Raw genomic sequence first — 14,768 nt, forward strand, 5'->3', positions numbered from 1 at the left:
CCACTGCCCACAGGGTACATACACCCCCACAGCAGGCTGCCCCTCCCCCAGCACCAGGTAACAGCCTGTCACCTGACCCCATCATACTGGGGTACACCCACTGCCCACAGGGTACATACACCCCCACAGCAGGCTGCCCCTCCTCCCATCACCAGGTAACACAGCCTGTCACCTGACCCCATCATACTGGGGTACACCCACTGCCTACAGGGTACATACACCCCCCACAGGAGGCTGCCCCTCCCCCAGCACCAGGTAAAACACTGTCACCTGACCCCATCATACTGGGGTACAACCACTGCCCACAGGGTACATACACCCCCACAGGAGGCTGCCCCTCCTCCCATCACCAGGTAACACAGCCTGTCACCTGACCCCATCATACTGGGGTACACCCACTGCCTACAGGGTACATACACCCCCACAGGAGGCTGCCCCTCCCCCAGCACCAGGTAATACACTGTCACCTGACCCCATCATACTGGGGTACACCCACTGCCCACAGGGTACATACACCCCCCACAGGAGGCTGCCCCTCCCCCAGCACCAGGTAACACACTGTCACCTGACCCCATCATACTGAGGTACACCCACTGCCCACAGGGTACATACACCCCCACAGGAGGCTGCCCCTCCTCCCATCACCAGGTAACACAGCCTGTCACCTGACCCCATCATACTGGGGTACACCCACTGCCTACAGGGTACATACACCCCCACAGGAGGCTGCCCCTCCCCCAGCACCAGGTAATACACTGTCACCTGACCCCATCATACTGGGGTACACCCACTGCCCACAGGGTACATACACCCCCACAGCAGGCTGCCCCTCCCCCAGCACCAGGTAACAGCCTGTCACCTGACCCCATCATACTGGGGTACAACCACTGCCCACAGGGTACATACACCCCCCACAGGAGGCTGCCCCTCCCCCAGCACCAGGTAACAGCCTGTCACCTGACCCCATCATACTGGGGTACAACCACTGCCCACAGGGTACATACACCCCCACAGGAGGCTGCCCCTCCCCCAGCACCAGGTAATACACTGTCACCTGACCCCATCATACTGGGGTACACCCACTGCCCACAGGGTACATACACCCCCACAGCAGGCTGCCCCTCCCCCAGCACCAGGTAACAGCCTGTCACCTGACCCCATCATACTGGGGTACAACCACTGCCCACAGGGTACATACACCCCCACAGCAGGCTGCCCCTCCCCCAGCACCAGGTAACAGCCTGTCACCTGACCCCATCATACTGGGGTACAACCACTGCCCACAGGGTACATACACCCCCCACAGGAGGCTGCCCCTCCCCCAGCACCAGGTAACAGCCTGTCACCTGACCCCATCATACTGGGGTACAACCACTGCCCACAGGGTACATACACCCCCCACAGGAGGCTGCCCCTCCCCTAGCACCAGGTAACACACTGTCACCTGACCCCATCATACTGGGGTACACCCACTGCCCACAGGGTACATACACCCCCCACAGGAGGCTGCCCCTTCCCCAGCACCAGGTAACACACTGTCACCTGACCCCATCATACTGGGGTACACCCACTGCCCACAGGGTACATACACCCCCCACAGGAGGCTGCCCCTCCCCCAGCACCAGGTAACACACTGTCACCTGACCCCATCATACTGGGGTACACCCACTGCCCACAGGGTACATACACCCCCCACAGGAGGCTGCCCCTTCCCCAGCACCAGGTAACACACTGTCACCTGACCCCATCATACTGGGGTACACCCACTGCCCACAGGGTACATACACCCCCCACAGGAGGCTGCCCCTCCCCTAGCACCAGGTAACACACTGTCACCTGACCCCATCATACTGGGGTACACCCACTGCCCACAGGGTACATACACCCCCCACAGGAGGCTGCCCCTCCCCCAGCACCGTGTAACAGCCTGTCACCTGACCCCATCATACTGGGGTACAACCACTGCCCACAGGGTACATACACCCCCACAGGAGGCTGCCCCTCCCCCAGCACCATGTAATACACTGTCACCTGACCCCATCATACTGGGGTACACCCACTGCCCACAGGGTACATACACCCCCACAGCAGGCTGCCCCTCCCCCAGCACCAGGTAACAGCCTGTCACCTGACCCCATCATACTGGGGTACACCCACTGCCCACAGGGTACATACACCCCCACAGCAGGCTGCCCCTCCCCCAGCACCAGGTAACAGCCTGTCACCTGACCCCATCATACTGGGGTACAACCACTGCCCACAGGGTACATACACCCCCACAGCAGGCTGCCCCTCCCCCAGCACCAGGTAACAGCCTGTCACCTGACCCCATCATACTGGGGTACAACCACTGCCCACAGGGTACATACACCCCCCACAGGAGGCTGCCCCTCCCCCAGCACCAGGTAACAGCCTGTCACCTGACCCCATCATACTGGGGTACAACCACTGCCCACAGGGTACATACACCCCCCACAGGAGGCTGCCCCTCCCCTAGCACCAGGTAACACACTGTCACCTGACCCCATCATACTGGGGTACACCCACTGCCCACAGGGTACATACACCCCCCACAGGAGGCTGCCCCTTCCCCAGCACCAGGTAACACACTGTCACCTGACCCCATCATACTGGGGTACACCCACTGCCCACAGGGTACATACACCCCCCACAGGAGGCTGCCCCTCCCCCAGCACCAGGTAACACACTGTCACCTGACCCCATCATACTGGGGTACACCCACTGCCCACAGGGTACATACACCCCCCACAGGAGGCTGCCCCTTCCCCAGCACCAGGTAACACACTGTCACCTGACCCCATCATACTGGGGTACACCCACTGCCCACAGGGTACATACACCCCCCACAGGAGGCTGCCCCTCCCCTAGCACCAGGTAACACACTGTCACCTGACCCCATCATACTGGGGTACACCCACTGCCCACAGGGTACATACACCCCCCACAGGAGGCTGCCCCTCCCCCAGCACCGTGTAACAGCCTGTCACCTGACCCCATCATACTGGGGTACAACCACTGCCCACAGGGTACATACACCCCCACAGGAGGCTGCCCCTCCCCCAGCACCATGTAACAGCCTGTCACCTGACCCCATCATACTGGGGTACACCCACTGCCCACAGGGTACATACACCCCCCACAGGAGGCTGCCCCTCCCCCAGCACCGTGTAGCAGCCTGTCACCTGACCCCATCATACTGGGGTACAACCACTGCCCACAGGGTACATACACCCCCACAGGAGGCTGCCCCTCCCCCAGCACCATGTAACAGCCTGTCACCTGACCCTATCATACTGAGGTACACCAACTGCCCACAGGATCCAACCACCAGCACTGCCCACAGGGTACAAACACCACTATGCATAGGGTCCAACCACTGCCCACAGGGTACATACACCACCACAGCAGGCTGCCTCTCCCCCTTTATCTGGTACAAGGCTGCCACCATCACCATGGGATCCAACCACTCTTCACATGGGTCCACAGGGTACAAACACCACCACTACCCATGGGTTCCAACCACCATACACAGGGGTCCAACACCCCCCACCAGCCTCAAGAGTCAACCACCCCCACTGGCCACAGGAGTACAACCACTACCACTAGCTACAAGGGTACAACCACCACTACGGGGATCCTAGCCACCACCAACCATATAGGTCCTAGCCACCAGCCACAGGGTTCCAGCCACTTGGTCTCTGCTACTGCCACCACCACCAGCCATAGGTTCCCTGCCTCCACCACAACCACAATGTTGTAGCCACTGCCACAGGGTCAAAACCGCCAGCAGCGGCCATAGACTCTTAGCCACCACCACCAGCCACAGGGTCCTGACTGCCACCACCAGCTACATGGTCCAAACAACAACAACCAACACTAGCCATAGGGTCCTCCTAGACACCACCACCAGCCACATGGTCTTAGCTGCAACCAATGGCCATATGGTTCCTAGCCGCCACCACTGGCCACAGGGACTAAATCGCCATCACTGTCAACTGTCCAATCCATCTTAAAGGTACAGTACTTCTATCAGGCCATATGGGAGAAAGAATTGAACCACTATGGGGTACATTTCTGATTGACCATAGAGAGCGTCGTGGGGGAGGGGTCCAACCACTTCCTGTTACTTTGTTACACCACAGAGATTATGTGTCTACTGGAAAAGTGGCCAACTACTCCAGAGGAACTTCTGTTAGCGTAGTGACATAGCTCTGACCTGTCCACGATGGGACTTCTATCTGGTCTACGGAGAGAATTGTCTAGATAGGTCCTCTATGAGGTCCACAGAGTTGGTTCTCAGAGGTCCAGTATGGGGCTTTAGTGAGGTTCAGGGGATAATATTTACAGGTCCAGGTAGGGCCTCTGTGAGGCCCAGAGAGTTAGTTGTAACAGGTCCAGGAAGGGATAATTCTGACAGGTAAATTTCATGAGCTCTTGTTAGATAGGCTTGACAGGTACGGGAGGAACTTCTATGTTCTATCCCCTGGGAGATAGTTCTAACAGTTCCAAGAGGGCACTTCTATGATGTCCAGGAGTGACATTTTAGGAGGTCCAGAGTTATACTTCTGACAGGTCCAGGGGCACTTACATGAGGTCCATGTGGGAAATTGTTTAATTGTATTGTCTCTTCTAACTAGTGTGCGGTGCTGCATAATATGTCAACACTTTATCAATAAAGTTTAATAGTACTGACCAGTTCATGGGGGCATCTATGAGGTCCAGGGAGATGCTTGTGACAGAAGGGCTCCAGAAGGGACTTCTATAAAGTCCAGGGAGATGCTTGTGACAGAAGGGCTCCAGAAGGGACTTCTATAAAGTCCAGAATAATGGTTTTGATAGGTCCTGGAAGATAGTTCTGACAGGTCCAGGAGGGACGTCTATGAGGTCCAAGGAGATAGTTGTGACAGCTTCAGGAAGGGCTTCTATAGGGTCCAGGGAGATAGTTCTGACAGCTTCAGGAAGGACTTCTATAAGGTCCAGGGAGATAGTTGTGACCGTTTCAGGAAGGGCTTCTATAAGGTCCAAGGAGATAGTTGTGACAGCTTCAGGAAGGGCTTCGATAAGGTCCAGGGAGATAGTTCTGACAGCTTCAGGAACTACTTCTATAAGGTCCAGGGAGATAGTTGTGACCGCTTCAGGAAGGGCTTCTATAAGGTCCAGGGAGATAGTTCTGACAGGGGGCGTGGCCTGGCCGGCGAGCGAGATGGCGGCGTGAAGAGAGAGCTCCGCTCATGACTCCTCTTGATGCACTGCAGTCAGTGCTCTAGAAGCGATGGCGGGGAGAAATAACAAGCCGAACTCCATCCCTAAACCTCAGGGAGAAGAAAGACCCCAAACAAGCCGCAGTATACCTGCTATTTTCAAGCAGCAAAAGAATTCCTCGGTCAGCATGGCAACAGCCAACATGGCGCCCGCTTCCACAAGAGGCCCGGACCCACCCGATCTCCCTGACGAGCAAACAACCTCTCCGGTAAGCACATCAGATATGTTCCAATATATGAAGCAACTTCCAACAATGCATGACATGATGTCTTTAGCCGCTGACATTAAAAACAGCATGATGGGCGCTGTGCATGAGATGAGGGAAGACCTCCAGGGCCTAGTCTCCAGAATGGGGGAGATAGAAAAAGCTGGAGTTAGCCGCGACGCTGCCATTGAGGAGCTGCAACTAGCAGCGGTCACGCACAACACCCAACTCATTGAACTAAACAGACAGATGGAAGACCTAGACAACAGAGGAAGGAGACACAACATAAGAGTGAAAGGCATACCGGAGTCGGTGGGTCCGGAGGATATACACTCGGCCTTACAATCCATCTTTAACAGTCTGCTAGACAGACCGAAAGAAAGTACTATAGTAATGGATAGGGCACACCGAGCACTGCGGCCGAAGGGGAAGGAAGGGACTACGCCACGAGACATTGTGTGCCACCTAGTTGATTTTACTATCAAAGAAGAAATAATGAAACAGGCCAGACTGCAGGACGCTATACTTTTCAACGCAGACGAAGTTAAGCTGTTTCAAGACCTCTCCCCTATAACTTTGCAGAACAGACGCGCGCTTAGGCCGCTACTAGACGAGCTACGGAAGGCCAACATCACCTACCAATGGCGGTTTCCTTTCGCTCTCTACGCTTTCAAAGATGGCGCCGCTGGCCTATTACGCATTCCGGAAGATCGGGAGAAGTTCTGTGATGAACTTGAGATTCTGTATACGGAAGTCCCGGAGTGGTACCAGGAATTCCGCCTTCCTAAAGTTCTGGGACAAATGCATGACGAAGGCGCTATCGTTCCCTTGATGAGCTACACCACCAATCTCCCACGCAGATTCAGAGGCAGAGGCATGAGACCGAAACGAGGTACCCCGTATGGCGCATTCCGCAATCAGGAAAGAGAGAGACATACCCCGCAAAGGGACAGTGAATCTTCTACGGAACCATCCGGGGAGTGACTCACCGGGTGCCCTGCTTTCGGGTAACGTTCGGAGTCTCACACAATGTACCACAAGATGGTTGATGTTCTCGAGCTGGTCTTCTCCTGTTTTTCTTTCCCTCTTTCCTTTCTTTAGCTCCGTGGACACTGCAATATGATTGTTAATTACTTGTGTTAAGATACATATGTTATATGGAAGTCCACTATGTGACAGATCACGGTTGCAATGTCTAATAATATTTCCTCCCTTATCCCCTGGATAAGAGGGGAATGATGAGTGGTCACTTCTCCCTTGAGGTTTATGGGCTGTGATTTGAATGTTATCCACTTTATTGTGCAGATATTCAGCCACTATCTGATGCCAAACCCTCTCCCTCTACCCTCTCTCACCCCCACCCCCCTTCCATCCCCATCCTTCCCCCCCTTCCCTACCTCAACCCCCCCCCCTTCTCAATCCTCTTTCCCCCTCCCTCTCATCTTGGTGGTATTCTGCATTATTTCTGCATTGTTTTTGATAGTTGGGGAAAGATCGGTTTAATATTAGTGTTCGACTCCCCTAGCCTACATATATTACAAATGTTTAATAATTGACTGCCTGCATTGAAAGGAGCCAATGAGAGCTAGCTGACAACTTTTTGGTTGATATAGTCTTTGTTAAAAATAATCTGCGACTAATAGGTTGTTTATCTGCTCTCTCTGAGGTTATTTTATCTTTACCTCCAAGCTCTCACTGTTTCCTTCCAAAGTCTCGCGCTTGCTGGTTGGGTTAAATCCCCCAACTGGGGCTGGCTCGGCGGCTGACCCACTCCTCTCACGGGTGGGAGGGTGGGCTCCTGGTGAGCGGTCCCAACTATATCCCGAACGCACTCTGTGAGGGGCCTCCTGCAACTAGAGACCCCTCAGGGATTATTGTTCACCACTTCCTGACTCCGTGACACCCTTCGGGGTTTTCGCTTTGCGAATTCCTTGCAGGGTTTCGCAATTTAGAGTCAGCATTATATACCAGATAAGGGGGGCGTTCTCCTCTTGGCACGTTCTGTTTGGGCCACTATTACCTTTTGCTTGTACAAGCTAGTCCCTCTGAAATCTGCAATATTCTTATTGGTTCTTGCCAGCTTTGCTTTAAACATGGGACCCCTGCGTGTCACAACATATAATTTGAAAGGGCTAAATAACCCCAACAAAAGACACTCTCTTCTACGAGAGTTACACAAACTTAATTCTGATATTGGCATATTACAAGAGACCCATTTTAAACGAGGCCAAGTACCGCCCTTAAGAGATAAATACTACACACAGGTCTTCCATGCAACGGCACTAACTGGCAAGACCAAAGGGGTGTCAATTATCCTGCATAAAAAACTGAACTTTAGCTTAATGGATCAGCTCAAAGACGAAAATGGAAGATTTCTTTTTATTAAGGGTAAAATTGACCAAGAAATATACACAATAGCGTCAGTATACTCACCTAATACCAAACAGACACGCTTCTGGAGTTCTATCATCTACAAGTTAAGAGGATTTTGTGAAGGCACATTGCTTATTGGAAGTGACATAAATGTCCCTCTCGAACCGGCTGTGGACACCTCTAACGGGAAATCATCCGTACCATACCACTCCATAGCTCAAATTAAAAAGTCCCTCATCTCCCTCCAACTACTAGACGCCTGGCGTTTAGCAAATCCCTCAGGAAGGGACTATACCTATTTCTCCCCACTACATAAGAAGTACTCACGAATAGACACTATTTTCCTGATGCAGAGAGATTTACATCGACTAATCTCAGCAGATGTGGGTATTCTCTCGATATCTGATCATGCACCAGTCACTATTGCTCTCCTTGATCCACAACCTACACATAAACAATGGATCTGGAGGCTAAATCCATCTTTGTTGACATACGAGGGAAACAAAGATAAAGTGGAGCGGACATTAAGAGAATACTTCCATCTAAATGATACTGATGACATTAAACCAATGACACTCTGGGAGGCCCACAAGCCGGTTATTAGAGGACTGTTTGTCCAGTTGGGGGCCCAAAAGAAGAGAGAGCTGGAAGCCATGCTAGATTTACAAATTCAGAGAATACGGACTCTAGAACTCCAACACAAAAAATCCCCAGTGGATTCTTTAGCGGAGGAACTAAAACAGGCCAGACAGACACTATTAGTAACTCTAAATAGAAAAGCAGAAAGGGCCTTTTTATATAGGAAAAAACTATTCTACGAAGAGGGCAACAAACCAGGCAAACTACTGGCCCGTACCTTAAGACAAAGGAAAATGGCTCTCCAGGTCAATGCGATCAAAAAAAGTGATGGCACCACAACTCAACACATAAAAGATATCGCAGATAGATTCAGACAGTTCTATAGCAAGCTCTATAATATCAACCCAGACCCTACACTCCAAAGGTCCCCCAAGGAAGCCATACAGGCTTTCTTACAAACCAATACCCTCCCGAAGCTGAGTGACCAGGCCTTGGAGGAGATGGAGGGCAGCATAACCAATGATGAACTCACTCTGGCGCTGAAGCAATCAGCAACAGGTAAAAGCCCAGGCCCTGATGGACTAACCATACAATATTATAAAAAGTTCCGAGATATGCTGTCCCCCTATTTCCTGAAGGCCTTTAATTCAGTCCCGAAAGACGACAAACACTCCTTAGACCTCTTAGAAGCACACATAACAGTGATTCACAAAGAGGGTAAAGACCCTCAAGACTGCTCTGGATATAGGCCGATCTCTCTTTTAAACAACGACCTGAAATTGTTTGCAAAAATTCTTGCCAATCGTCTCATTATACATATCCCACACCTGATTACAAAAGACCAAACTGGATTTGTCCCTGGACGCGAAGCCAGGGACAACACCATTAAAACACTAGATATCCAGTGGTGGCTTTCTCGGCACTCGGTGGGCGGACTCCTTCTCTCCACTGATGCCGAGAAGGCCTTCGACCGGGTCTCATGGGACTATATAGTGGCCCTTCTCGATGTTATTGGGCTGGGCCAGAGTATGAAAGGATGGATCTCCCTCCTTTATTCAGATCCTAATGCTAGGGTAAAAGTAAACTGTACCCTTTCTGACCGTTTTACACTCCACAACGGTACGAGACAGGGGTGCCCTCTCTCCCCACTCATCTTCATACTTTCCTTGGAACCCTTTTTAAACGCCATACGGAAGAATCCAAATATCCATGGTGTACGTATTGGAACCAAGGAATATAAAGTAGCAGCCTTTGCGGATGACATGATTTTCTATGTAACACAACCCCTGATCTCGATTCCCAACCTTCTGAAAGAGTTCAAAATCTTTGGAGAACTCTCCAACTTAAAGATTAATTTTCAAAAATCTATTGCGATGAATATCTCTCTCCAAGAGAAAACTGTAGAGATCTGCAAGAGCAGTTTCCCCTTCACTTGGACCTCAACATCCTTTAGATATTTGGGAATCCAGATCACAAGACACCTTAAAGACCTCTTTAAATGTAATTACCATCCCTTAGCAACACAACTTCATTCGTCTGTAGATGAGTGGGGAGAGAGACCACTATCGTGGTTCGGCCGTATAGCCAGTTTAAAGATGACAGCTTTGCCACGCATACTTTATGTCTTTCAGACAGTCCCTGTCTCTCTGCCCAGGACATGGCTTAAAGATATGCAGAAATCACTAGTGAAATTTGTCTGGGCGGGTAAACCCCCCAGAATACACCATCACAAACTCACATACCCCAAACCCAAAGGCGGACTAGGCCTTCCAGATTTGACATGCTACTACCACGCCTCTCTCCTTTCTAGAGTAGTAGATTGGCACTGCAACACTGACTCAAAAGACTGGGTTACTTTGGAGAACGAAAGCTTTGAGATCCCTCTCAAATGGCTTCCTTGGACAAAGACTTCTGACATATCCAAACCGTTACTATCACATTTAATTGACCACCCCTTACTAGCTCCAATTTTCCAAAAATGTCACTCAATATTCTCCACTTCAAATCTTTCCTCCATCCCAAGCCCATTATCTTCGATTAGAATGAATAGAACATTCCCCCCAGGTGAACAACCGAAATTCTTAAAAAAACTGCTCTCCATTCCCAGATTTGCTGGTGAAGGACCTACTAACGGAGACATCTCCCCCATCAATGAAACCTCTGGTTGCTCTCAATGCTGACTTGGATCAGCCAATTCCCTTTTGGGCCTTCCTCCAAATTCGCAGCTACATAACCTCTCTCACCTCAAAGGACACGTACACAAGAGCCCTTACACCCTTAGAACTCATGTGTAGGCAAGCTAATCCTCAGAGACACTTACTGTCTAAACTATACCTAGATTTATTATTAGGGAAGGCCTCACCCCCTTTTCTCTTCTTAGAGAAATGGGAAACCATTCTAAGTAGAACAATTGATGGAGAGGACTGGACGAAAGTATGCAACCTAGTCCATAAAAGCTCTATGAATGTCACAATGCAAGAATGCAACTTTAAACTTTTAGCTTGTTGGTACCGCACTCCGGTCCTCCTCAACAAAATCTACAACTCTCAATCAGCATTATGCTGGAGATGCACCACTCATCCGGGAGACATTCTCCATATATGGTGGTCTTGCCCTCTCATAAACACCTACTGGAAATCTATACAAAAGTGGATCAAAACCATTGCAGAATTTGACACACCTTGGGCCCCGGAAGCCTTTCTTTTTCACCTTATGCCTGGTACAGGCAAAGGATACAAAGGATCCCTGCCCTGTCACCTTCTTAACGCAGCAAAAGCCTGCATACCAGTCTTGTGGAGATCAACTAACCCCCCTTCAGTAAAGATGTGGCTGGAAAGGGTCCAAAGCATAGTAAACATAGAAGAATTAATCTCTTTAAAGCAGGAAAAATCGGATAAATTCACTAGAACCTGGGCGCTATGGTATGATTTTACAGACAAAGAGAGTTATAAAAACATTATGAGAAATGGATGAAACAAAACAGTCCTAATTTTTCTGGTGACTCTGGCTCCCTCTCTCCTATCCGCCTCCTCAAGATTTGTGGGGAAACCCCCACCTGGACAATATTTATTATTTATTTAGTTGAAACAACAAGAGGCCTCTACCGTGCCATGGGGAGACAAGACCCATTAATACTTGTCGCTATTGGTGTGTACACACCTAACCCCCCCCCCCCCCTTTGTCAATCTAACCAATTGTTAGAGTAACCCAAGCAGTAACACGTCCCATTGATGCTGATCTGAAGTAGTAATACTGGGGTAGAATTAACAGAGGATGCTAGAGAATGAGGACTCATTTTCTTCGCATTAGGATGATACTACTTTGACGCCTCCCCAAACATGCCAACCTTCCTTCTGATGTTGAACTCTGTATTATGTGATAAGATGTACCTGCTTACTATGATGTTCCTTCTGTATAGCTCCAGATTATGATTGGAGTGTTGCATTTAACCTGATGCAGTTGTATCTGTACTCTATCTGCTGTCTCAATAAAAGATTGTTTAAAAAAAGATAGTTCTGACAGCTTCAGGAAGGACTTCTATAAGGTCCAGGGAGATAGTTGTGACAGCTTCAGGAAGGGCTTCGATAAGGTCCAGGGAGATAGTTCTGACAGCTTCAGGAAGGACTTCTATAAGGTCCAGGGAGAGAATTCTGACAGGTCCAGGAAGGACTTCTATAAGGTCCATGGAGATAGTTCTGACAGCTTCAGGAAGGACTTCTATAAGGTCCATGGAGATAGTTCTGACAGGTCCAGGAGGGAATACAGTTGCCATACAGGACCCATCCACTAGAGCAGGGGTCCCCAAACGCTTTGGGTTGAGGGCCAGGTCAACATACTTCAGACTGCTGGGTGGCCGGAGTATACATTAGATGATGTAGAAGTCTTTGTGGGCCAGACAGTGAAGCATACCCAGGTGACAACCTGCAGTGGACAGCAGTGTCACCTGATGGGGAATGTGATTGGAAACCAGCGAATCACTGCTTTCTGGCTTCCATGTGGATGGGTGGTGCCAGTACTGCTATTCTGTATCCAGACCACCAATATTAAAGATGTAGCTTACCGCATCTATAAGTAGCGGGGCTGTGGCAAGATAAAGGACGGGAGGAGAAACCGGGAACCCAATCTGGTGCAGTATTGGGAGTTAAAGTAAATGCTCAATACAGAAATTCTTAGGTTGTTGTACTCACAAAATTGGGTTGCAGGCTAGGCAACCACTTTGTGCGCATGCGGAGAGGTACTGTCCCCGCTCTGCCTTGTCCGTCGGTGGTCGCAGCTCCTTCAAAAGGTCCACTTACCAAAGTGGTGACCCCAAGCTTGGGGTGAAACGTCAACAGGATGAGAAAGGAGGAGCCTGTGGTATATTCGTGTTGTATTTATAAAGTGCGATCGGGTAATAGGGTAAAACCCATAAAAAATAAATAAAGTAATGAGAAAAATAAAAAAAGTAGTAAAACGTAAAAGATGGTCCTACCTTCAAAAAAGTAGTCCATCCACTGGGTTATATGAGAAATAAACACCTTATTAGGCACTTTTTGACTGACAACATGTTTCGCGGAACAACTGCTTCCTCAGGTCGAATGCTATGCCTTAAAAACACACACACACAGGGCACTTAGGATAATACAAGATCTCTACTTAGTTTCGGTATTAAAATGCAATAAACAGAACCAAAGTATATTGACATATTTCAATCAGTGAAGCATACTTATAGTGAAGCATGTAGGTGTATTGCGGACAGGGCTCAAACAAGATAGATGAGGCTTTTAGATGGATGTGCACAGCATCAATAACGTCAAGTACTATACGGGATAGAAGGACTAATATAGCTATATGACACATGAGACAAACAGAGGATTCGAGTGAGCGCAGGGTCACTCAAATTCAGGAGCTTTCTAGGAGTGTAGTATTTGTGATCAGGAAGGAGGTATGCTTGGGTTAATTCATATAAATTAATGACAGAAGCAAGGAATACATAGTATAGATGGTGGGCAGGGTAGGTGGGCATGACTGATAGGGGGGGGGGGGTAGTAGGGACCAGGGAGGTATATAAATGGGTCACCAGAAACTATTCCTCAGTAGTTATTGCTAAAAGAACCAAGAATAAACATATATAGGTACCTCAAGTATAAAAGAAGTGAAGACGCTTCATACGAAAGGTAGACCAACTAATCCTGGCACCTGTGAGGACGGCGCTCTATCTGAGCGATGAAATAACACGGAGAAGCTCCTAGTAAGGGTGGGTGTGGAGATAAGGACGTTACCGCGCGTGACGTCATAGAAAGGTCGGGTCGCATCCTGGAGAAGGGCTGAAGCTAGGAGGCGGAGACTAGAGGCATAGCGTGTGACGTGGCGCGGCTGTTGGGAGAATGGACAGCAGGGGGCCCGTGGGTGTACGCCCCTATTCTTTTGTGCAGTGTCTAACTGGCTCCTTGAGTAGCTTCTATTTTGTTGTAGCCAGGTTCTCAGATGTAGTATTGGAGTCCAGGGGATATCCATTTCCAAAATAATACAGGGGCTTAAGAAACCTGGAAATCTCATAAAACCATTAGATAAGTAGGTAAAACAATATGTAATGGTAGAACATGGAGATTGTAAGAAGTAGAGATTTAAAAAATAAATTAATAACATTAATATTAACTAATAGAACACATCAAATATATATATATATATACATATATATACATAGAGGTGTAAGTTACAGAAGAGAAGTAATCTGGCAGAATATGATTTTTCCGCGCTCGTGAGTCCCACCAACAAACGGACTGCATTCAGTAGGGCACCAGGTTTTTGCAGATGTTCCATATGATTGGTAAACTTGGAAGTGTTTTGGAAACGTTATTGCAGAGCCGTGGTAGGCATGGTCTGCATAGAAATCGCTCAGTGGGTGTGTCAGACTAACCTTATTAACTTGTCAAAAATGTTTTGATGTGCATGTTTGTATGCCGCTAAAATCCATGAGTTCTGATGACCTCTGGATTGTACAGTGGTTGGGAGTTTACTTGGCCTGCTAGTATAGCAGCTGCCCAGATAGGGATACGGGCTATTGGGAGACTTCTCTGAGATTCAGGGGTGTTGTCGGGCTATTGGGAGACTTCTCTGAGATTCAGGGGGGTTGTCGGGCTATGGGGAGACTTCTCTGAGATTCAGGGGTGTTGTCGGGCTATGGGGAGACTTCTCTGAGATTCAGGGGTGTTGTCGGGCTATTGGGAGACTTCTCTGAGATTCAGGGGTGTTGTCGGGCTATGGGGAGACTTCTCTGAGATTCAGGGGTGTTGTCGGGCTATGGGGAGACTTCTCTGAGATTCAGGGGTGTTGTCGGGCTATGGGG

At 49.5% G+C, this 14,768-nt stretch overlaps 1 protein-coding gene across 5 annotated transcripts in view; it reads left to right on the forward strand.

Moving 5' to 3' along the window:
• The window catches only part of ARFIP2 (ADP ribosylation factor interacting protein 2), a 185,053-nt gene that overhangs the window by 850 nt on the left and 169,435 nt on the right, over positions 1-14,768 (forward strand). For 2 of the 5 annotated variants that reach the window (XM_068266460.1, XM_068266457.1), the window contains exon 1: positions 624-648. The exons of the other annotated variants lie outside the window; for them this stretch is intronic. The gene's annotated coding sequence lies outside the window, so the exon portion shown is untranslated. Of the gene's footprint in view, positions 1-623; positions 649-14,768 lie in introns of those variants that run through there. 5 annotated transcript variants of the gene reach the window in all.

This window comes from Hyperolius riggenbachi, chromosome 2 (genome assembly GCF_040937935.1).
Source record: "Hyperolius riggenbachi isolate aHypRig1 chromosome 2, aHypRig1.pri, whole genome shotgun sequence".
Classification (NCBI taxonomy): Eukaryota; Metazoa; Chordata; class Amphibia; order Anura; family Hyperoliidae; genus Hyperolius; species Hyperolius riggenbachi.